We start from the raw sequence: 23,735 nt of genomic DNA on the forward strand, positions 1-23,735 counted from the left end.
GCCCATGCTCCCAGCCTTGTGGGGGAGATGAGCCCATGCCAACCAGGCTGGAGCATTCTCAAATGCATGTGCGCCCATGCACACACACACACACACACACACAGTGCTCTGCGGGAAGTTAGCTTATGGGATGTTGCCTCTGAGAGGTCCACGAAACACTCCTGGGGCAGAAGCAGCAACTGTTAATTGAGCAGCGACTTCGTGCTCAGCTCGGCTCTGGACTGTCTGAACCCCAGCTGTAACTGGAGGCAACAGGGCAGTCCTCAGCGGGGCAGAGTTCACTGCCGAGCTGGGGAGGCTAGGAAAGCATACACCATGGGGCAAAGTGGATGCACGTTGCACGCACGGAATTCACCCTCCGTCTATCCCTTGGTCTTGCTCGAACACCTTCCCCTCTCTAAGCTTTGTTTTTCCCATTCTTATGATGGAGACAATGGCTCACAAGACTTCTAGAACTTCCCAGCTACAGTAGGAATGAAGGGAGGGAGGGTCTGGCCTCGGCACATGGTCAAAATCATGCTGAGTCAAACTTGCTCCTACAAACTACTCCATATGTATACTTGGTGAGGGCAGATTAAGAGTACATATGTAAAGTATGAATACATCGCACAATTTAAATTACTTCTTTTTTGCCAAGCATGTATATTTTAAGTCATAAACATACATGCGTTGAAGGAGTATGACCAACTGTACCACACGCGGATCGGGCTCAAACCCCATGACCGGGTTTTAAAGAGATCCAGCTGGAAATTTCCAGCAGACAAGTGCTTTCTTGCAGCAACTTCAGGAGCAGTGGGCAGGCACGAAGGTGTCCTTGCGCACAACGGGAAAGCCACAAGATGCCGTGCAGAGGGCCCTCCCCCACCGCCGCGGGGCTCTTCACCCACACGGTGTGGGGGGCGGAGAAGCCCATCTGAGGACGTGATCGCTTCTCCTTTAATAAAACACTTGCCAGCCTCCACGTGTTCTGCGGCGTCGTGTCTTGACCTGCCTCATAATACAGGTCAGCGATCTGGAATCCTTCCGTGCACCTGGAACATTTCCATGGTACCTTGACCCTGGCATTTCTGTGGGGTGGGTGGGCCCTCGGGGCTCCTTCCCCTGACACTGCCTCCTGACAGTCAAAAACCCCGAGCTGGTTGGGGCGCCTGGGTGGCTCAGACGGTTAAGCATCCGACTCTTGCTTTCAGCTCAGGTCGTGACCTCACGGTTCACGAGTTCTGGCCCCGCATCCGGCCCTGCACTGATCGTGCGCAGCCTGCTTAGGATTCTCTCTCTCTCTCTCAAAATGAATAAATACATCAACAACAACAACAAACCTAGACAGTGTCTCATCTTGACCAGCTTTCCACCCAGACCCCTCTGGCTAGGCCTCCTCTTACAGCTCGGCGGGCTTGTTCTCTCTGCCCGACCCTAATGAGGAGAAGAAGCTCCCTAGAGGGTGCAGCTGACTCAAACAGTGCCCAGCCCTTTCTTCAGCACACGCCACGTATGCACGATATCCCCTCGGGGTGAACTTTGGGGACACGCGTCCCTGCGTGACGAAGCGCGACACCCTCGTCTCGGGCAGCCTTCTGGTCGACCTCACCACCGATCCCCGGCTCTGGGGGGCCAGCGTGGGTGGAGAGGCCGCCTCCCTGGCCCTCGCAGGCCTCCCCGCCGAGAAGGCGCCCGGAGCCCCGGCCACCCCTGTGATGGGCCCGCCTCTCCCTGCCAAGGTTTTAAAAGCATCTGGGCACAGGTGCGGGTGCCACCAGCCTCCGGGGCCAGTAACGGAAACTCAGCGGAGGAAAACGAGGACACGCAACCACAAGGCCATTATGTTTTCCCAGAACATGCAGCGCTCCAAATAAATGTGTCTCCAGCATTATCACACCACAATATTCATACGGCTCATTACTGGTTTTAATTTTGCCCATTGCTTATTTACTGTCTCCCACCTCACTTTATTGCCGGGGTTGGAAGAGTTACTCATCCATGCCCAGAACAGAAGGGTCCCCAATGCGGGATCTCTCCAGAACTTTCTGGCCCTGCTGAGCCCCCGCAGGACAGGCTGCGTGCGGCCCAAACCCAAACAGCGTCGATGGTGCCTCCGTGCGCCTGTCCCTCAGCCTCCCCGCCAGGCTGACTGCGTTTCTGCCCCTGCCAATGGAGCCCTTCCCTTCTCTACCACGGGGACCTGGCAGGCGGAGGAGTGGAGGCCACAGGGAGCACCGGGGTGCAGCGTGAGGCCGCCCACACCCACCGTGAGCAGAGGCTGGCGGGGCTCAGTGGGAGGGCTCACCCTTACTTCCCAGTCGGCCTCCCTCGCCCAGCCACACCCTCTCCCAACTGGCGGGGGCCCATTCCTAGAGGTGCCTCCAAAAAAGCAAAATCCACCTGTCTCATGAATGAAAGAGGATGGGCAAAATGATTTCATTAATACACTTGTTTGTTTGTTTTTAATGTATTTATTTATTTTGAGAGAGCAAGAGAGAGCATCCCATTCAGGCTCCGCACTGTCAGTGCAGAGCCCCACACAGGGCTGGAGCTCACAATCTGTGAGATCATGACTTGAGCCAAAACCAAGAGCCTGACAACTGACTAGGCCACCCAGGAGCCCCAGTACAATTTTTTAATGTTGGAATTAATGCTTTTTGGGGAAAGCACATGATAGTCTAAAGAAGCAAAACTCATTAACATCCCTCTGCTCCTCAGAGGCAAACTCTTAACCTTTTGGTGCCTTTGTTTTTTATCTTTTTTACCTGTACTTAAAGAAAAAGAAAAAAAATAAAGAAAAAAAAGCACAGTTCAGCACATAGTCTTGTCCTAGAATCTCTCTCTTTACAAAATTATAAAATCACCCTGTGTTCCCCGCCACCCAGGGAACAGCGATGAAAAACAAAGACACACAAAAAATGTAATCAATAACCTGCCTCATTCCTTCCTCTCCGTCTTCAGAAAATAACCAAGGTTATCAGCAGGGAGCTGATATTTCTCCCGTAACCATATTTGTGTCCATAGGACATAATGGAAGTTGGAGAGAGAGAGAGGAAAGTATGAAAAAGAAAGAGAAAGAGGGAACAAGGGGGAAAAGAAGAAAGATAAACAGGGAAACAGAGAGACAAGAAAGAAAAGAAGGGAGGGAGGAAGGAGAGAGAGAGAGACAGAGAGAGAAGGAAGGAAGGAAGGAAGGAAGGAAGGAAGGAAGGAAGGAAGATGAAGGAAAAGAAAGAAAGAGGGAGAAAGAGAGACGAAAGAAAGAAAGAAAGAAAGAAAGAAAGAAAGAAAGAAAGAAAGAAAGAGAGTGGGAGGGGGGAGAGAGGGAGAAAGAAAGGGGGAGGAAGGAAGAAAGGAAGGCAGGGAGGGAGGAAGGAAGGAAGGGCAGAAGGAAAGAAGAAACAAGAGGGAATTGATTTAGCAAAAGCCAAGAAGAAAAACAAAAGAAAGATTAATGAAAATGCGTTTTTACTCTCTTGTATACACCGGGCAAGTCGTTTTCCTGCAGCTTTGTCTCCCGCGGAAGAGTCTGATCACGGTTATCCCTCTGGGAAAGCGGCCACAGCTCTCTCCTAACCACACGGTATCCTACTGTCCGACACACACAATGTATTCAATCTTTCCTCTATTAATGGACATTCAAAAGATTTCTTCTGCCTCCTTCCTTTATAAATAATGCTTTTATTTCTGTAAGATAGAGACATAAAATGGAACTGCTGGGTCAAAGGGTGTGCATATTTTAATTCTAATAGATACTCTGATATTACTTTCCCAAAAGGCTGAAGCAAGTCCCATACCCGCGAGCGATACAGGAGGTGCCCCGAACCTTGCGTCTTTGCCAACACCTAATGTTACCAGCCGGTGGGGGCGCTGGCTAAAACACTGTATTTCCTTTTCTCTTTGTTTCTACTCCCCCACTTCCCAGAGGTTGAATTTGTTCTCAGAAGTTTACTGACCACTGGCATTTCCTTATCTGTGAATTGCCTATTGGTAGCTGCTGGGTAGCTTGTCTTTTTTTTCTTCCTTTCTTTCTGATGTGTAGATACTCTTTGTATATTACGCACTTAACCTCTTGGCTGCCAGGTTTTGTAAATATCTTTCTCAATCTATTTACCATGAAGTCCTCACACGATTCCTCATATCTTGCAATCCTCTTTGTGAACATGTGGGCTGTCTGCATAATGTACCGGAGTGTGGCACTTTCTGTACGCCGTTGGACGTTCAGCTGTCTCTCTTTCTCTCTCCCTCTCTCTCTTTGACGTTATGAATAACGTGGGGACCTCTCTTTGTCTGTATTTGGTGTTACTTCTGTGAGACAGTGTAGCATCTACATTTCAAAACTGAGAATTTTATTTTTAAAAGCAAATTTATTAAACCAAAAATATGAACATTTGAAAAGCTGTTGCTGCAAATTGTTGAACTGCCTTCTTGAAATGTTTATTTGCTTTTTGAGAGAGAGAGGCAGAGAGGCAGGGAGAGAGGGAGACAGAGGGTCCAAAGAGGGCTCTGAACGGACAGCAGAGAGCCCGATGTGGGCTCGAACTCACGAACCCGGAGCCGAAGTCCAGTGCTTAACCAAGCGAGAAGCCCCAAAATGCCTCCTTAACAGATGTTAACACTGCTCTCTCCCACCAGCTCCCTGCTCTGCCTTGGCATGTCCTTGCCGGTGCTGGAAGCTGCAGGGCTGAAAAGTCTGTGCATTCAAAGGTTTCAAATGGTAGCATAGTCTTGTTTTAATGGTGATCCCCATGGGGTGCCCGGGTGGCTCAGTCGGTTAAGCGTCTGTCTTCACCTCAGGTCATGATCTCACACTCCGTGAGTGTGAGCCCCGTGTCAGGCTCTGGGCTGACAGCTCAGAGCCTGGAGCCTGCTTCGGGTTCTGTGTCTCCCTCTCTCTCTGCCCCTCCCCTGCTCATGGTCTGTCTCTCTCTGTCTCAAAAATAAATAAAAACATTAAAAAAAATTTTTTTGACGATGATGCCCACAGTTTACTCATGTGAGAGATCATTGTCTATGCTCAGTAGCCATCTACCTTAACTCTCTTATGATTCAGCTTCCTCTATGTGGCCTCTGCATTTTTTTTTCCATTTGAGACTCGGTATTGTTTTATTTACGTATAGGAATCCTCTACGTACGGAGGATAAAAGCTTTGTTATATTTGTAGACAATATTTTTCAGCTACAAGTTCTCTTCATGACCTCAGTGATGGATAAAATATTTCAGTCTTCCATAGCCAAATCCGTTGATCCAATATGATTTCTTCTCTAGTGTTGAGCGTTGTCATTTGCAGCCTAACGGTTATTGTTTCAGTATGGACTGATGTTTTCCTCTAGCTTATTATAGTTTGATTTTTCTTTAACTCCTAACTTTTCAATCATTTTACTTATTTCGGGATCTGTTCCAAGAATAAAAGCTACTATTCCCCTCTGGAGGCTTCCATCAACCCCAGCCTCATCTGGGGAGTAGTTCCCAAATATTAAGACCATCTAACAAAACTGTTCGGGATCTCTCCAGTCTGCGATCTGGATTTGTGTATTTATTTTTGTACCAGTAGCAAATCAATGGAATAATTCTTGCTTTGCGATGCATTTATCTGGCAGAACTAGTCCCTCTTCCTCCAATTATTCTTTGGTTTTAATTTTTTAACTGTTACTTGCCCATCATTCTTCCGCATATTCTTTAGAAGCATTTTGTTCCCTACTGACCTCCAGGGAAAAAAAAAGCCTTTTCATGCTTTGATTAGGATTACATTGAACCTTAACCTAATTTAAAGGGAATTTAGACATCCAGTCTCCTCATTCAGCTATATTTATAGCTCTCTTCAATCAAAAGATATTTTTAAAATATGTATCACTATTTTTTCCATTTTTTTTCAAGTAGATTCTATGCCATTCTTCTTAAAAATTTTTCCTGGATGTTGATATTCTTTTTGTTTTTACCTGTTATTGCTATTAGGTTAAAATGAGAACTTTTGGATGTTAATTATGAATGTAATGGTCATCATATACAATTATAAATACTAATGATCAGTTATATGGAATTGATCACCATAATGTTGATATATTTTGGCCTCAAAAATAGCAAAATTATTACCAATCAGTAATACAATTGTCAATAACAGTAATAATAAAATGGTTACTAATTATACCAGAGATTCTTTTAAAAATTCTGTTCTGGGGGCGCTTGGGTGGCTCAGTCAGTTACGTGTCCAACTTCAGCTCAGGTCACGATCTCACAGTTTGTGATTCCGAGCCCCACGTAGGGCTTTGTGCCAACAGCTCAGAGCCTGGAGCCTGCTTCGGATTCTGTGTCTCCCTCTCTCTCTCTCTGCCCCTCCCCCGCTCACTCTCTGTCTCTCCCTCTCTCTCAAATATAAATAAACATTAAAAACCCTTAAAAAAATAAAAACAAATAAAAATAAAAATACTGTTTGGCATATTCCCCTAACATGCCGTAGACTTTTGTGTATAGTTTCTTATTTAAACGCGTCGACAGTTTATGTGCAGAGCCCATGGTGAGGGCTTTGAAATTAGGAAACTTACAAATGAGGTACCAAATTTTTCCCTACCATGTCAGAGATGTCTAGTAATCGGGTGTTGTCACTTTGCTGGTTTCATTGGTGGCATTGCAGACAGGTGTGCCACTGGGATTCTATCACTTCCCTGGGCACATTTCAGCCGGAGGCATTTGGAAAAGACTTGTGCCAACAGAGGAAAGCTGCATCAGTGGGCTGAAGGCAGCCAGGCGGTTGGGGTGGGTGGGCTTTGAGGAGAAGCCCCTCAGCAGGGCGGGGGAACGAAGAGGAGTTAACATAATTATGTAACCAGCACCGGTCGAGTGCTCCCCTTGGCAAATGTTCTCCGTGCTTTGTGGGCGTGAGCTCACGCTCTCTTTGCAAGAGCCCCCGGGGGTGGTCAGTGTCAGGCCTGCTTTGCAACGGAGGAACTTGAGGCTGGCTGGGGTTAAGAGCATTGCTTAGAAACGCACAGCTGGTAAGAGACAAAGCAGGTCTTATGGCAGGACTTGGAGTCAGTCACTCTGCTGTCTCCCCAAAGGCAACCTGTCACACTTAGTGGTTTTTTTTTATTATCGTGGTAGTCATTTTTAAGTGTGCGGTGAAATGGCATTAAGTGCCCTCACATTGTGCACAACCGTCACCGCCCTCTACCTCCAGAACTATTTCATCGTCCCAAACTGAAACTTCAGACCCATAAATCCAAACTGTCCGGGGGCACCTGGGTGGCTCAGTGAGTTGAGCGTCCGACTCTAGATTTTGGTTCAAATCACGATCCCAGGGTCATGGGATCAAGGTCTGCGTCCACGCTCAGCCTGGAGCCTGCCTGAGATTCTCTCTCTCTGCTTCCCCTCTCCCCACCCCTAAAAAAAAAAAGAAAGCAAGAAAGCAAAGAAAGCAAGAAAGCAAGAAAGAAAGAAAAGAGGAAAAAAACTCCAGCTTCCTCTTCCCACAGCCCCTGGCAACCACTGTGTCTATGAATATGACTATGGAACCTCCTGTAAGTGGAACCATACAATATCTGTCCTTTGCGACTGGCTTCCTTTCACTTAGGAGAAGCTGCATCTGGGAAATCACCGGGGGAATTCAAACTATTAAATGGAAGACGAGAGATTGCAAATTTCTGTAGAGCTGCTGGCACCTCTAAGTCAGACCTGAAAGAAACGGGGTGGATGACGGTCCCAGTGACGTCCACTTCCAGCCATAGCTCTGTACCTGCTTGGAACATAGGACCACAGCTTTTGAGGAGGCCGAAGATTGGTCACCACAGAAATACCGTCACACCGTAGTGGGGGACAGCATTGTTTATGTCTGCACAGCATCTACCTCCCTTTGTTTTGGTAATGACCTCTTGATCATCCCGTGGTTTGGGTGAAGTTCCCTGTTCAAAGCTGCAGGTGGGATATTCCAGGATGAGTGTGCGATGCCAGCTAGCCCAGTTCTGTTACAACTAGTGAAGAAGCTAAGAGCCCTTTCCACAAAGTTGCTGAGCTCGTGGAAACAAGCTCGGGACTGCCGAGGGCCATCGCAGTGATGTGGGAAGAAACAAAGCCAAGAGTTACAGAAAGTTTCCTTGATCCAACCAGGCCTGAAGGCACAGCCCTGTTTATCACTCAGCCCGACCAAACATAATAGCTCATCAAGTTTTGTCTGTCGGTCCCTTTATGGCAGTCAGAGTAAGTTTTCTGTGGTAGAAAGCGTCCCAGGGGGATTCCACAGAGAAGTCTCTTTTGAGCCTGAACACGAATTACCTACAACAGTCTCAAAGATTACCCAGCAAGGTATACCAGAAACAGGATTCTTAGGAAGCATAAATGAAAATAAATTAAATATATTATATACATAATAAAAAGTTACATGTTTGTGTGTGTATATCTATACCTATAAGCAAAAATAAACTGAATCTACACCAAAATTCTGTCTACACCAAATTGAGTCTACACCAAGATTCTGATGAAGCATAAATGCAAATAAATTAAATATATTACATACAATAAAAATTTTATATATATTTGTGTGTGTATATACATATATATGTATGTATAAGCAAATATATATACATATATATATATATATGCAAAAATAAACTATTGGATCTATACCAAAACAAAAAGCTTCAGCACTGCAAAGGACATAATCAACAAAACTAAAAGACAACCTACTGAGTAAGAGAAGATATTTGCAAATGACATATTCGATAAAGGGTTAGTATCCAAAATATATAAAGAACTTATACAACCCAACACCCAAAAAACAAACAATCCAGTTAAAAAATGTGCAGAAGACATGAACAAACATTTCTGCAAAGAAGGCATCCACATGGCCAACAGATACATGAAACGATGCTCATCGCTGATCATCAGGGAAATGCAAATCAAAACTACAATTAGCTATCATCTCATACCTGTCAGAATGGCGAAAACCAAAAGCACAAGAAACAACAAGTGTTGGCGGGGATATGGAGAAAAAGGAACCCTGGTGCGCTGTTGGTGGGAACGCAAAGAGGTGCAGCCACCGTGGAAAACAGTATGGAGCTTCCTCAAAAATTTGGAAGTGGAACTACCCTATGATTCAGTAACCATACTACTGGGTATTTACCCCAAAAATACAGAAACACTAATTCAAAGGCATACATGAACCCCTATGTTAATTGCACCATTATTTACAATAGCTAAATTATGGAAACAACCCAGGGTCCATTGGTTGGTGGATGGATAAAGATGTGATATATATCTATATCTATATATATATATAGATATAGATATAGATATAGATATATAATGGAATTTTATTCATCCATAGAAAAGAATGAAATCTTGCCATTTGCAATGACATGGATGGAGCTAGAGAGTATTAACGCTAAATGAAATAAGTCAGTTAGAGAAAGACAAATACCGTACGATTTCTCTCATAAGTGGACGTTAAGAAACAAAACAAATGAGCAAAGGGGAAAAAAAGAGAGAAACAAAGAAACAGATTCCTAACTATAGAAAACAAACTAATGTTTACCAGAGGGGGTGGGGCGATGGGTGACCTAAGTGACGGGGACTAAGAAGTGCCCTTGTTATGATATGATGAGCACTGAGTGCTTCGTGGAAGTGTTGAGTCTCTATTTTCTACACCTGAAACTGATATAACACTGTATGTTAACAATATTGGAATTTTTTTAAGTATATACATTTAGATGAAAACGTCTAAAGGCATGTATTTTAGGCTGAAGATTGTGGATGTATCTGTGCAGTTCGAATCCACCAGATAATTTCTCAGATGCAGCTCTTTCATCTGACTCCTTGCTTCTATTCTCAACAGACACAGGCTTTAATATTCTCTAAGAGGAAGAGAGTAGAGAGGATACTGCTCTTTCGAGTAGGTCCCCAAACCCACATCATAACTCACTTAAGATGACTGATCGTTTACTTTACCTTTTAAAAAGTCACCTTCTGGGGCTCCTGGGTGGCGCAGTCGGTTAAGCGTCCGACTTCAGCCAGGTCACGATCTCGCGGTCCGTGAGTTCGAGCCCCGCGTCAGGCTCTGGGCTGATGGCTCAGAGCCTGGAGCCTGTTTCCGATTCTGTGTCTCCCTCTCTCTCTGCCCCTCCCCCGTTCATGCTCTGTCTCTCTCTGTCTCTCTCTGTCCCAAAAATAAATAAACGTTGAAAAAAAATAAAAAAATAAATAAAAAGTCACCTTCAATACGATTTGGTGGTGTAGTTTCTCTTCATATACATATGGGTCATGAAGAAACAAAACTGCCTTTATTTGCAGATAACAATTTTCTAGATAGGTCTAAGGGATCTATAAAGGAGTTACTGGAACTAATACGTGAGTTTAACAGGGCCACAGGACACAATATAAATACACAAACTATCGATCGCACTTCTCTATTCACAATAATTGAAATTTTAAAATAATACATATGGTTGTATTAAGAATATCAAATAGACATAAAGATAATTTTAACAAAATATGCGCAAGACCAATAAACAGAACGCTGCAAAACATCACTGAGAAATTTAAAGACCTAACAACAGAGAGAGAGGGAGACCATCTTCCATACGATAGACTCATTTTTAAGATGTCAGTTCTCCCTCAACGGAGCTACAGATTTAATGCAGTCCCAATTGAAATCCTAGCATGCTTTTTTTTTTAATTAATAGAAATAGACAAGGTGATGCTAGAATTTATTTATAAAAGCAATGGGCATAAAACAGTCAAAATAATTTTATGAAGAACAAGTATGGAAGTCTTTCAATACTTGATTTCAAAACCCAATACAAAGCAACAGTAATCATATGACCGTGTGAACCAGCACAGGAATAAATGTATAGATTTGATGAAACAGAATAAAGTCTCCAGATATAAACCCATGTATATATGGTAAATTTGTTCTTGACAAAGCGACCACGGTCAGGACACCTGGGTGACTCAGTCGGTTAAGCATCTGACTTCAGCTCAGGTCATGATATCGGGGTTCCTGAGTTTGAGCCCCATGTCGGGATCTGTGCTGACAGCTCAGAGCCGGGAGCCTGCTTCGGATTCTGTGACTCCCTCTCTCTCTGCCCCTCACCTTCTCACATTCTGTCTCTCTCTCTCTCTCAAAAATAAATAAACATTAAAAAAAAAAAAAAAGGACCAAAGTGATTTATGGGGGAAAGATTGCCTCTAAACAAATGTGATAAAGCAATTGGATATCCATACGGAAAAAAATACCACAGCCCTTAAATTAACTTGAAATGGATTATATAGGTAAATGTCAATGTTAAAACTAAAATGCTTCTAGAAAAAAACATAGGCAAAAATCATTATGACCTTGGGTTATAAAAAGAATAAAAAACATACAAATTGAAAGAAAATACTGATAAAATGGACTTCACCATAATTAAAAATTTCTGCTCCTCAAAAGACACAATTTAAAAAATGCAAAAGCAAGTCACAGACAGGCAGAAAATATCCCTAATACACAGTAAAGGACCGTGTTCAGAATATATAAAGATCTTATAGCTCAGTGATATATAGACAAATATCCCAAGAGGAAAATAAGCAAAAGACATGAACAGATACTTTCTAGAGAAGATACACGAATAACCAAATATATATAATTATATATATTTAGTTATGATCATATATATATATATATATATATGAATAACCAATAGGTATGGGGAAAAGCACAACATCATTAGGCAACACAGAAATTAAAATTAAAACCTCATGACATATCACTTCATATACATTAGAATAACTAAAATTAAAAAAGACTGAAAATGCCAAATGTTGGAGAGAGTAGGGAGTAACTGTAACTCTTATACAATGCTGATGAGAATGTAACAGTTACAAAAAATAAACAATTGGGTCTACACCAAATAAAAGGCTTTTCCACAGCAAGGGAAACCGTCAACAAAACAGAAAGGCAATCTACAGAATGGGAGAAGAGATTTGCAAATGATATACATGATAAGGGGTTAATATCTAAAATGTATAAAGAATTTATACAACCCAATGCCCTCAAATCAACAAGAATAATAATGATCTAGTGGTCAGAGGACCTGAATAGACATTTTTTCCAAAGGAGACATGCAGATGGCCAACGGACACATAAAAAGATGCTCAACATCACTAATCTCCAGGGAAATGTAAATCAAAGCCACAATGATTTGCCTTCCTCCTGTCAGAATGTCTGGAATCAACAAAACGAGAAATAACAAGAAATAATCCTGCTGGGGAGGCTTTGAAAAAAAGAAATCCTCATGCACTGTTGGTGGGACTCCAAATTGGTGCAGCCACTGTGGAAAACAGTAGGGAGTTAACTTAAGAAATTAAAAATAGAATTACCATATGATCCAGTGAAACACTAATTTGAAAAGATATACGCTCCCCTATGTTTGTTGCAGCATTAGTTACAACAGCCAAGATAAGAAGGAACCCAAGTGTCCATCAATAGATGACTGGATAAAGAGGATGTAGCATATATGGGCAATGGAATATTATTCAGCCATAAAAAAAGAATGAGATCTTGCAACAACGTGGATAGACCTAGCAGGTATAATGCTAAGTGAAATAAGTCAATCAGAGAAAGACGAACACCATATAATTTCACTCATAAGTGGAATTTAAGAAACAAAACGAATGAACAAAGAAAAAGGGACAAACAAAAAAACCCAGATTCTTAAATATAGAGAACAAACTGGTGGTTACCAGAGGGGGGATGGGTGAAACAGATTAAGGGTATCAATAGTACAGTTAATCATAATGACCACTGAGTAAATAATGTATAGCATTGTTGAATCAGTGTATTGTACACCTGAAATGAATATATGACATTGTATATTAATTACACTTTAATAAAAATTGGAAATAATAAATAAATAGTAAAACTAAATTATTGAAAACATCTAGTACCAGCTCTGAATAAAACAATTCTTTAAGAAAAAAAAAATCATACTTCGAAAATTAAAAAAAAAAAAAAAAGATACAATCTCTTTAGAAAACAGGTCATTTCTTATAAAATGAAACATACGCCCAGCATGTACAACCCAGTATATTTTCCTGAGCGTATTTTACCCAGCATATTAAACATATGCATGACATTTCCAGGCAAAATGGGAACATATGTGTGCGCAAAAAAGTTCCACACAAGTGTTGACAGAGTTTTATTCGTAGTAAAAAAAATGTAAACAACTGCGATGTACATCAACAGGTGAACGAACAGACAAATTGTGGTATATCCATACAACGGAAGGCCACTCGGTTGATAAAACTGAATGAACTCCTGAGCCACACGAAATATGGACAAATCTGAAAATCATTGCCTGAAGTGAGACACAAGGCTGCACACTGTAGGATTCCATTTATAGGACATTCTGGGAGAAAAAGAGAAAGCCGAAGATCAGAATGAGAAGGGTTGATATCAAAGAAACAAGGGCATTTTCTGCAGTGGCGTCAACATTCTTCATCTTGACTGAGGTGACAGTCACACAGCGGCATACATTTGTCAGAGTCTGCAACACTGTTCACCGGAAAGGCTGAATTTTGCCGTCTGTAAAGTACACTCAGGAAACCTGAATTTTAAAGAGGAGTCTTAAAAGAAATAAAGGAAACTTGTAAGATTTTTTTAAGGAAAAATGCAAACCTTATGTTTCTGGATAAGAAGACAGAACATTTTAAAGATGCTACTTCTTTCCAAATAATGCACTGAACTTCTGCAGTCCTAAAAAAAATCCTAACAGATCTTTTTTGGGGAGAGAGATGAAGCTTGACGAAATGATTTTAAAATTTATCTGGAAAAATAAATTGCTGATAATGCCAGAAGAAGTTGAGAAAAAGAAAATAATGAGGGGAAACTGCTTTTACCCCACACCCTTGACTAGTAATTTTTGATCTGGAGTGTGTATGTGTGTGTGTGTGTGTGCGCGCGCGCGCACGCGCGTGTGCATGTGCCCACGTGTGCAGGTGTGTGCATTTATTTTGTTGTGGGTGACAAGTGTGGTTTAAACAAAAGAAAAAGAAACGTTACAAGAACCTTTCAAGAAAGAGAATGCAGTTCAAAAATATAGTGCTGGATTCTTTTTTTTTATTTTCAAAACTTAATATATATTTTTTAAATTTTTTTTAATGTGTATTTATTTTGGAGAGAGAGACAGGCTGCAAGCAGGACAGGAGCAGAGAGAGGGAGACACAGAATCCGAAGCAGGCTCCAGGCTCTGAGCTGTCAGCACAGAGCCCGACGCGGGGCTCGAACTCGCTGACCTGGACGTCATGACCTGAGCCGCAGTCAGAAGCCTGATGCTTAACAGACGGAACCACCCAGGCGCCCCTCAAAAATTAACATATTCTTAAATTATACATTAAATGAACAGTTTTTATGCATCTGAGAAGAAAAACTGGAGTTACAATTTTTAAAACTCTCTACTCAACTGGATTAAACACTGTGATGTATGTAATGTTTTAAAGGCAGGAAATAAAGACATATTTACTTAGCCTTGGAATGTAGACTAATTTCAAAGAAATGACGGCAAAAAGACAATTCTTTTCAACCTTTGGTCCTTCTGGTTTCTCTGCACACAGGGATGTGCCGGGCATTGCGCTGCCCGTTTGAAGGGAGGGTCCACAATATAAAAGTTTGTTTTTAACTCTCTTTATTTGTTCTCTGTGTATAGGTTCCAGCTACAGATAAAATTACAAAGAAAAAAATAAGAGTCTTCTGAAGTCTCACAACCTGGAAATGACCATTGTTAACCCCTGGAATCATCTTTTCAGTTACAAGTTTTCTTTATTCATGCACACATATACACATGGACTTTGCATAAGTCATTATGGTACATCCGCCCCTCCCTTGCTCGTCTTCTTCACGACACACCCTCACGTCCACTCCGCCAGGCAACCTCGCATTCACAACCCACAAGTGTCTCCACACTCACAGAATCCTATACGTGCCTATATGAAGGATTCCTTGCAATCCTATTTACATATTTATGTCTGTTCATATACATGTAATATTTGAAGCATTTTCCTTTGTTTCATTTATAAAAGTGGCATATCTTACACACTTCCCTGCATTTTATTTTGCTGTTCACCCATACCCCACTCCGAGGCAAGTGTCAAGGGTCACCGAAGAGAGCTCCAACTCCTTTTTAATCCCAGGCTGCAGTCACACCCACTTTCGTAGCCCATGCTGGTTGGCAATATCTACTCTGTTTTCCGTTTCTTACCGGTGCAAACAACACCGCAATAAATATCTTTGTACATCTGTCTGTCCTTCCATATTGGCCCTTTCAATTCCATGGAGTCCTTCTACGGGAGGATAATTGCGGGGTTGAATGGCATATCTATTTTTAAATGTTGCCAGACTGCCTTCCCAAAAGTTGTAGCACTTCACATTTTCTGCAGCAACAGAGGAGAGTAACCTATTTCTTATTTCTTCACGCCTACCCATTTTAGTGGATAATAGATCTTTTCTCATTTTTTCATATAAAATCTCATCATTAATGTAAGTTGTATTTCCTTTACTACTGAATTACTTTAAGTACGAAAATAGTAAAACATTTCTGTAAAAATCAACAGTTGCATAGAAGTCACCACTGTAATAATTACATACCCTCTCGAATGTTCTAGCATAGGGTTGTCCAGTGGAAATTTCTTCAATGACGGGAATATTCGACACACTGTGCTATCCAGTATGATAGCTTCCAGTCACATGTGACGAATGAGCGACCGCAATGTGGCTAATGTGAATGAGTGATGGAATTTTTAATTTTATTAACTTAAACTCAAATAGTCAAATGTGGCAAGTAGCTACCGTATTAGATAGGACAGTTCTAGAAAATGCAAAATAAGAAGCTAAAATAATTGTAACAAACATTGGAATACATACACTAATTTATCTTTTTGCTGCCTGTATACCTAGACAACTCATAATATTTCAGCTAAAAAAAAAAATCTCTTGGGGCACCTGGGTGGCTCAGTCGGTTGAGTGTCTGACTTCGGCTCAGGTCATGATCTCACAGTTTGTGGGTTCAAGCCCCGCATCAGGCTCTGTGCTGACCGCTTTCAGATTCTGTGTCTCCTTCTCTTTCTGCCCCTCCCCCACTCATGCTTTGTCTCACTCCTGTTTCTCAAAAATAAATATAGGAAAAAAAATTAAAATAAAAAAAAATCTCTTAGCGTGCCTGGATGGCTCAATCAGTTGTGTTTTGTCTGACTCTTGACTTCGGCTCAGGTCATGACCTTCTGTTTCCTTTCGTTCCAGCTCTGTCCTGACGACACGGGGCCTGTTTGGGATTCTCCTCCCTTGCTCTCTGTCCCTCCCCTCTTGCTCACTCTTTCTCTTTCAAAATATATAAATAAACATTAAAAAAAATATATCCTAAGAGTAATAAGAGACAGTCGTAAGGTAACTATATATAAGCTGAGTGTGCGAAAGTCAGTAACAACTTTACTTACTACACTAAGCACTTAGACTAGAATTAGATCAAAATTATTCAACTTACAATACAACAAAAATGACAAAACGCTAAAGAATAAGTTACACTGGAAAAGTGTACCATGCTCTTGGATGAGAAAATACATTGTCAAGCATATAAGATATATGTAATATATCATATATATCAGTTTGTGATATTAACGTATATTGACATCAATATGTAAAATAAGTATCCATATATATGATATATATCAATATAGATATGACATATATTGATATATATGTACCACATATCAATTCTTCTAAAATTGACCTATAACTTACCTCAATTCCAGCGAGAATTCCAAGAGGTTAAAATAATTCCTGAATTCATATGGAAGAATTTGCCTAAAACTTGCTCCAACAATTGAAAAAAGAAAACTGGGAGGAGACTTACCTTTTGACTTACCAGAACCTTCTCAAAAGCCAATGTAATAAAGATCAACATAGTATTGACTTATGAAAAGACAAATAAATCCATGGAAATTAACTGAAAATTTAGGATCTGATCCCGAGCTACAGGAAGTTTGTATTCAACAAAAATAGAGTTTTATTCAGGTGGAAGAATGGACCATTTACTAAATAAAGCTGGCAACACTGGTTATCAATATGAAACGGAAATTTAAAAGATTCTCATCCTAGAACCATAGGTAAAAAATGAATTTTAACTAAATAAAAGGATCCAATGAAACAAAGAAATCTTACCAAAAAATTAGAAGGCTGCTTATACAATCCAGGGGTTAATGTGGTCTTCCTAAGAAAGAGTACAAATGCATTCTTATCTATTTCTTGTATTCTTATTTATTTTATGCTAAAATAAAAAGATAAATTTAAAAAACTATTTAATTTTTACTCAAAAAGTAAAAGGAGTTATATCTAACCACGTACAAATATAAAACTTTCATTTGGCAAAATGTAAGTCAACACGCAAAATACATAGCTAGAAAATAATATTTTTTTAATGTTTATCTATTTCTGAGACAGAGAGAGAGCGTGAGTGGGGGAGGGGCAGAGAGAGAGGGAGACACAGAATCTGAAGCAGGCTCCAGGCTCCGAGCCTTCAGCCCAGAGCCCGACGCGGGGCTCGAACTCACAAACTGTGAGATCGTGTCCTGAGCTGAAGTCGGTCGCTCAACCGACTGAGCCACCCAGGCATCCTGAAAACTATCCACCTATCAGCCTCGACGCACACTGGGAGCTCACTGTCTCCAGAAATGCTAACTTCTTCCCCTGGAGCCGGAAGCAAGCCTTTCTCTCTCTGAACTCCTGGTTGCTTCCCTCTAAATACCGCACAGTCGGCCTTCACCTTGGGCAGAGGGCAGCAATGCCAAGATCTCATCTGCTCCTCAGGGGTGACCATCTCTGTACCCCTCTCATTCCAAACTGTGGCTTCTGACCTTGCCAGGCCACTACACTGCCCTGAGACACGGTTGACAATAGGACACAGAGCCATATGGGCTGTTGCTCAGGCATCGGTATTTCAAAATGCCCCCAGGTGACTTTGATCCTCAAACCTAGGCATCTTCAGAAAATTACCAACATACTTTGAGACTGGAAACCCACACTGCCCTCCTCTGACAACGTCCAACAACGAGGCTCTGCCGTGGTCCTTCCGAGTTGCTTAATACAGTAAGTTTCCTGTAGTTGAATTTGAGCCTCACAATAGCTCAAGTGATGCATTTTACTATGAACACGGTAAGTCACAGAAGTGTAATGGGTGCGATATTTTCAGGACACTGTGTGTGCAGAGAAACAACTTTCTTTATTTGTCCTTAACTCAACTTAATCCTACCTTGGACCTAAATTCTGAGTCAATGGTTAATTCATATTCAAACTCAGCTCTCTCAGGGTTTCCCCTTTCTCTTCCTCCCTGGGCATCAGGTTAGAGGGAGACAGGCAGTTTCTTGGCTACGGTTGCCTGTGTGCATGGGCATTTGGTGAGCTGTACATGGCTTTGTTCCGTTCTTCGATAATGTTTCCATTCTCTCAAACGTCAGCAAAGATGGCTGTATCCCTCATGTGGAGGCTGGTATCATGTTCATGATGCTTCAATACTTTGTAGCCTCTTCTCCCTCACCAGGATCGTGGAAACCCCCCCCCCCCAGGTAGACCAACTCACCCCTATCTGTCTTCTGTGCCTTTCTTGGGGCTCTGGAAAAGTACCTGGTTCCCACACCTCCAGGGAAGAGCAGGAAGCTTGGAGAGCTGCTCCACTGCAGTCAACTCATGCCAGGGTTTGGGCCACTCTGGGCTTCCTGCTTTACAGATCCTGCATGGGAAGTAAGGCCGAGGGATCCTCCGCTCTGAGGTCCCCCAATTTTCCTGGAGGTTCTGTCACCTGTTGAATCCAGAAGAAAGGAATGGCTGGCCCTGTCCCTTCCACACAGCTTGTACCCTCTGCCTGGGGAGAGCGCTCACCTCCTCCCCTTCGGAATGTGGGGGAGGAGGAATCACCTATGCCCTTCGAGACCCTTCCAGCTGGACCAAGAATCAAATTGAGATGCGACAGATTAATAGGAGAAAATCAAATTTAGCTTCAGGCACATGGGAAATCCTCACAGACGTGATAGTCAGGTGACATGAGGCTTCTCTGAGCTCAGGAGAGATGCGGGGTCTGGGGATGCAAAGAGGAGAAAAACCATTAGCGGGAAGAGGAGAGATGTTTGGAAAATCAAGGTTTCTCTATCCTGCATATAAGTTTCCTGGATAAATAAGGAACCCTGTTAAAACCCCTCTTCCTGGTACAGGAAGGCAATTGAAGAGGAGGAGGAGAGCTTTTTCCTGAACCTGCTGAGTTCTAATTGCATTTAACTCAAAATAATGCTTAGGCCGAAGTGACCCATCTTGGAGCCACCTGCCCTTGGTCCCTGCAGGACTGAGGGCTGGAGCCCAACAAATTCTCCTTTACATTTATTTTGAGGCCCAAACATTGGCCCTTGCAGTCTCCAAAGCTGAAGAAATAACTGCCTGTGGCTGCCTCTGAATTCCTGTTCTGGATGTGTGCGTACGGGTAGGGAGAGGCGAAAGGTCTGTGGGCAATGGGGGATGGGAGAGCTGATGCTCGGCGCTATCGTCCCCTAACAGTGAGATCGTGCGAGTTTCCAAGGACCCAGGGTGAGCAGGTAGAAGAATTGGGACAAGAATTTAGGGCTCCTGACCAGGAGCTAGGAGTCTTTGAGCGGGGCTGCCTCTTCAGTAGCTTGTGTCTCTGTCTCCACCTTCCCTCTGGCGAGCCCTCCAGTGTAAGGCATTGCTGACTCTCTCCGTGCCATCAAAACATCTAGGGTAGCAAGGAGGCCTTGCAAGGCAAGGCAAGTCATGCCCCAGGTTGGCATGCTAGGCAAGTCCAGGAGAGAGCGAGCTTCTCCATCCAAGCTTGCTCCTTCTGGGAGCTCAAGCACGCCGCTCAGGACAAGGGCCCCTGGGGGCTCACCACCTCCACCCTGCAGAAAGTCAGCTTGTGATCAGACACGCCCCCACCTTCCCATCCAGAAAGACTGACAGGCCTCACATACCGCATGCTGGCCAGGCGACAGTGAGTGACAGCTGGCTCTGCCAGGAGATCGACTCTGCACGGGGTGGTACTGACTTCTTGCTCTGTCACTCTTCTGCTCCACAGGGCCACCATCGACGGACAGAGTGCCTTGTCCTGATCTTGCACATCACTGGGTAGAACTGCCAGGGTCTTGTTAATTATTATCGCTAATGCTTGTGTGTGCACAAGTTTTTGCCTCAACTCACTCATCACAATACAGGTGGCACCAGTGAGGTGGCCCCTAAAAGGCTGGGATCCTGGACTTAGCAGTAACTTTGGGGGCCAGACTGTCAAAAGGCTGAAACTACTTTCTAGAATTGGAAAGCCCCTCAGAAGTATTCACCACACTTAAATTTTCCAGGTAGGAACTGTTCTCTTTTGTTGTTGTTGTATTTATTGTTTTTTTAGATTTTATTTTCCAAGACTTGGGGATGATGACGAGGATGATTTGTTGTTGTTGTTGTTGTGTTTCGTTTTTAATGCATATGGTTGCCAGATGCTATTTTAAGCACTTTACCACATTACATTTTTTTGTTTTAACTTTGTTTAATCCTCCTGACAATGACAATTCTGTAAGTTCTGTGCTGTTCTCATCTCGTACTATTTGTATCATTTCCATTTCTTGAAGGAACTGAGACACAGAGACGATAAATGACTTGCCCAAGGTCATGGCATGCTATCTCCAAGTTTGCATACATACAATTAAGTGCAGCCAGATTGGCTGCAGAGTCTACACTCTTGATCACTACCTTACGATGTCAGGAGAAGAGCATTTATTAATTTAATTAATAAGCAACTGTTCACATGGATTGTCAGCTGTGTGGATGTTGGTCCACAGAGGAAAACAAGACACGTAAGGTCTCTGCCTTCGTGGAACCTCTATTCTGGCAAGGAAGATTGAAAATAAAAAAGTGAATAAAAAGAAACAAGATAATTTCAAAGGGTGAGAAGTGTCTAAAAAGTTGATGGGGCGCCTGGGTGGCGCAGTCGGTTAAGCGTCCGACTTCAGCCAGGTCACGATCTCGCGGTCCGTGAGTTCGAGCCCCGCGTTGGGCTCTGGGCTGATGGCTGGGAGCCTGGAGCCTGTTTCCGATTCTGTGTCTCCCTCTCTCTCTGCCCCTCCCCTGTTCATGCTCTGTCTCTCTCTGTCCCAAAAAATAAATCAACGTTGAAAGATGAAACAAGGTGGTGTGACGGTAACTTCAAGGGAATTCATTTAGATAGAGTGGTTAGGACAGATTTTGCTGAAGAGATGACAAGGAGACCGTCACATGAAAAGTCAAGGAAAGAGCATTCCAGAAAGAGGAACAGCAAATGAAAAGATCCTAAGTTGATAATGAACTTGGCAAGTATGATGACCAAGAACAGATAGATAAAAAATCAGTGGATGAATGGATGGATAAATGGAAGGATGGAAGAATGGATAGAAGAATGGATAGAAGGATGGATGGATGGATGGATGGATGGTTGGATAATAGATAGAATAGGACATGAACTTAGAGTCTCAGAGAATCTTCATCCTCCTCTTTCTTCTCTTCATCATCTAAATATCATCACCATGCCATAAAATGAAAAGCAGAGGCAATTATCTAAATATCTATAGCCAAAAGAAACCATTTTCAATAAAGAAGGGTGTAACCATGACCTTACTTAATAATTGTCTGTATTTGGGCTGTGAATGTAGTTCTAATATTCACGTTTCCAAATCAATAGCCAAGGACCACCACAATCTCATAACCTGCACCGTCCATACCCTATAAGAATATTCACTTTCGGCAATTTATGCTAACAGGAAAGAACTCAGGATGGGAGACACAAGAACACAGTGAGTGAAGGGATCTGTGAGCTCTGGGTGGAGGAAGATCCCATAGATGAGTACAGAGTACGGTGCTCTGGGAAAGACGATGAGGAATGTTTTGAACAAACGAATTACTGAATGAGTGGATTTGTTAGTGCTCCTAATTAAGAGATGTCTAAGAAGCAAAGGAAACAAATGTTTCCCTTGTGTTTCTCTTAGAGGTATTCCTGTATTCGTGTAGATTTCTCAAGGGTAGGTAAAAACCCTTAATGTGTGCATGAAGGCTCGTATCAGATTACCTTCTCAAAGCAAACCTGGCAAATTTTCTATTTCAAGGAGTCAATAAATTTCTCCCTCTACCCCACATTTGAAAATTAAACAATACACTTTTAAATTCCATGGGTCAAAGAAGAAGTCTTAAAGAGAAATTTACAATACATAAAATTGAATAAAAATTAAAATATAACATATCAAAATACATGGTATGCAGCTCAAGCAATGCTGAGAGAGAAATTTACTGCACTAAATTACTTTAGAAAAGAAATAAAGTCTCATGTCAAAGTTTCTACCTCAAGAAAACCGAAAAGGAAGAGTAAACACAAAGCAAAAAAAAAAAAAAAAAAAAAAAAAAAAAAGGAAGAAATAACAAAGATCAGAGCAGACATCAATGAAATTAAAAACAGGAAACAAGAGAAAAAAGCAATAAAATGATATGTTATTTCTTTTAAAAAAAATTAATGATGGGGCGCCTGGGTGGCTCATTTGGTTGAGCATCCAACTTTGGTTCAGGTCATGATCTCAGGATTCGTGAGTTCGAGCTCCACCTCAGGCTCTGTGCTGACAGCTCAGAGCCTGGAGCCTGTTTCAGATTCTGTGTCTCCCTCTCTGTCTCTCCTCAGTTTTCAGTCTCTCTGTCGCTCTCTCTCTCTCTCTTTCTCTCTCTCTCTCTCAAAAATAAATAAACATTAAAATATTTTTTTAATTTAATGATAAATTAAATTTATCTCTGTCAAGACTGACCAACATAAAATGTGAGAAAACACAAATCATCAATATCAGAAATGAAATGGGATAGTACAACAGGTCTTACAGTCACTAAAAGAACAAGTGGAATACTGTGAACAAGTGTACACCCATAAATTTTACAACTTAGGAGAAATGGACTGGTTCCTTAAAAACCACAAACTACCAAAACCAAGATGAAACCACCCAGTGAAACCACCCAAGATAAACCACCCAGTCCTCAAACTATTGAATAGATTGAATTTTTCATCATAAATCTCCTGAAAAAAGAAATGGTTGGTTTACTGGAAAGTTCTACCAAACACTTAAAGAAGAATTAACAGAAATCTTATGCAATCTTTCCCAGAAAATAGAAAAGGAGGAAATGCTTCTTTTTTTAATGTTTATTCATTTATTTTGAGAGAGAGAGAGAAAGAGAGAGAGAGCAGGAGAGGGGCAGAGAGAGAGGGAGAGAGAGAGTATCCCAAGCAGGCTCCACACTGTCCGTGCAGAGCCCAGTGTGGGACCCGAACCCACCAACTGTGCCCAAACCCACGAACCATGAGATCATGACCTGAGCTGAAACCAAGAGTCAGGTGTTTAACCAACTGAGCCACCCAGGCTCACCAAGGAGGAAACACTTCTAAACTCATTTTATGAGCTTAGTACTACCTTCATACCAAAAATGCTCCAATACAGTATAAAATAAGACAGCAATGAACAAATCACTATCTCTTATGAATTCAGAAACAAAAATCTTAAACAAAATACTAGCAAATAACCCCAGCAGTATAAAAAAAAACAGAACTAAGTAACATGATACACCTGGATTTCTTTTAAATACACTATGTGGGTTCAACATACAAAAATCAATCAACATAATCTACCGTCCGAACATGCTAAAGAGAAGAATCACATGATCATATCAATTGACACAGACAGGCATTTGA

This window comes from Lynx canadensis, chromosome E2, assembly GCF_007474595.2.
Source record: "Lynx canadensis isolate LIC74 chromosome E2, mLynCan4.pri.v2, whole genome shotgun sequence".
NCBI lineage: Eukaryota > Metazoa > Chordata > Mammalia > Carnivora > Felidae > Lynx > Lynx canadensis.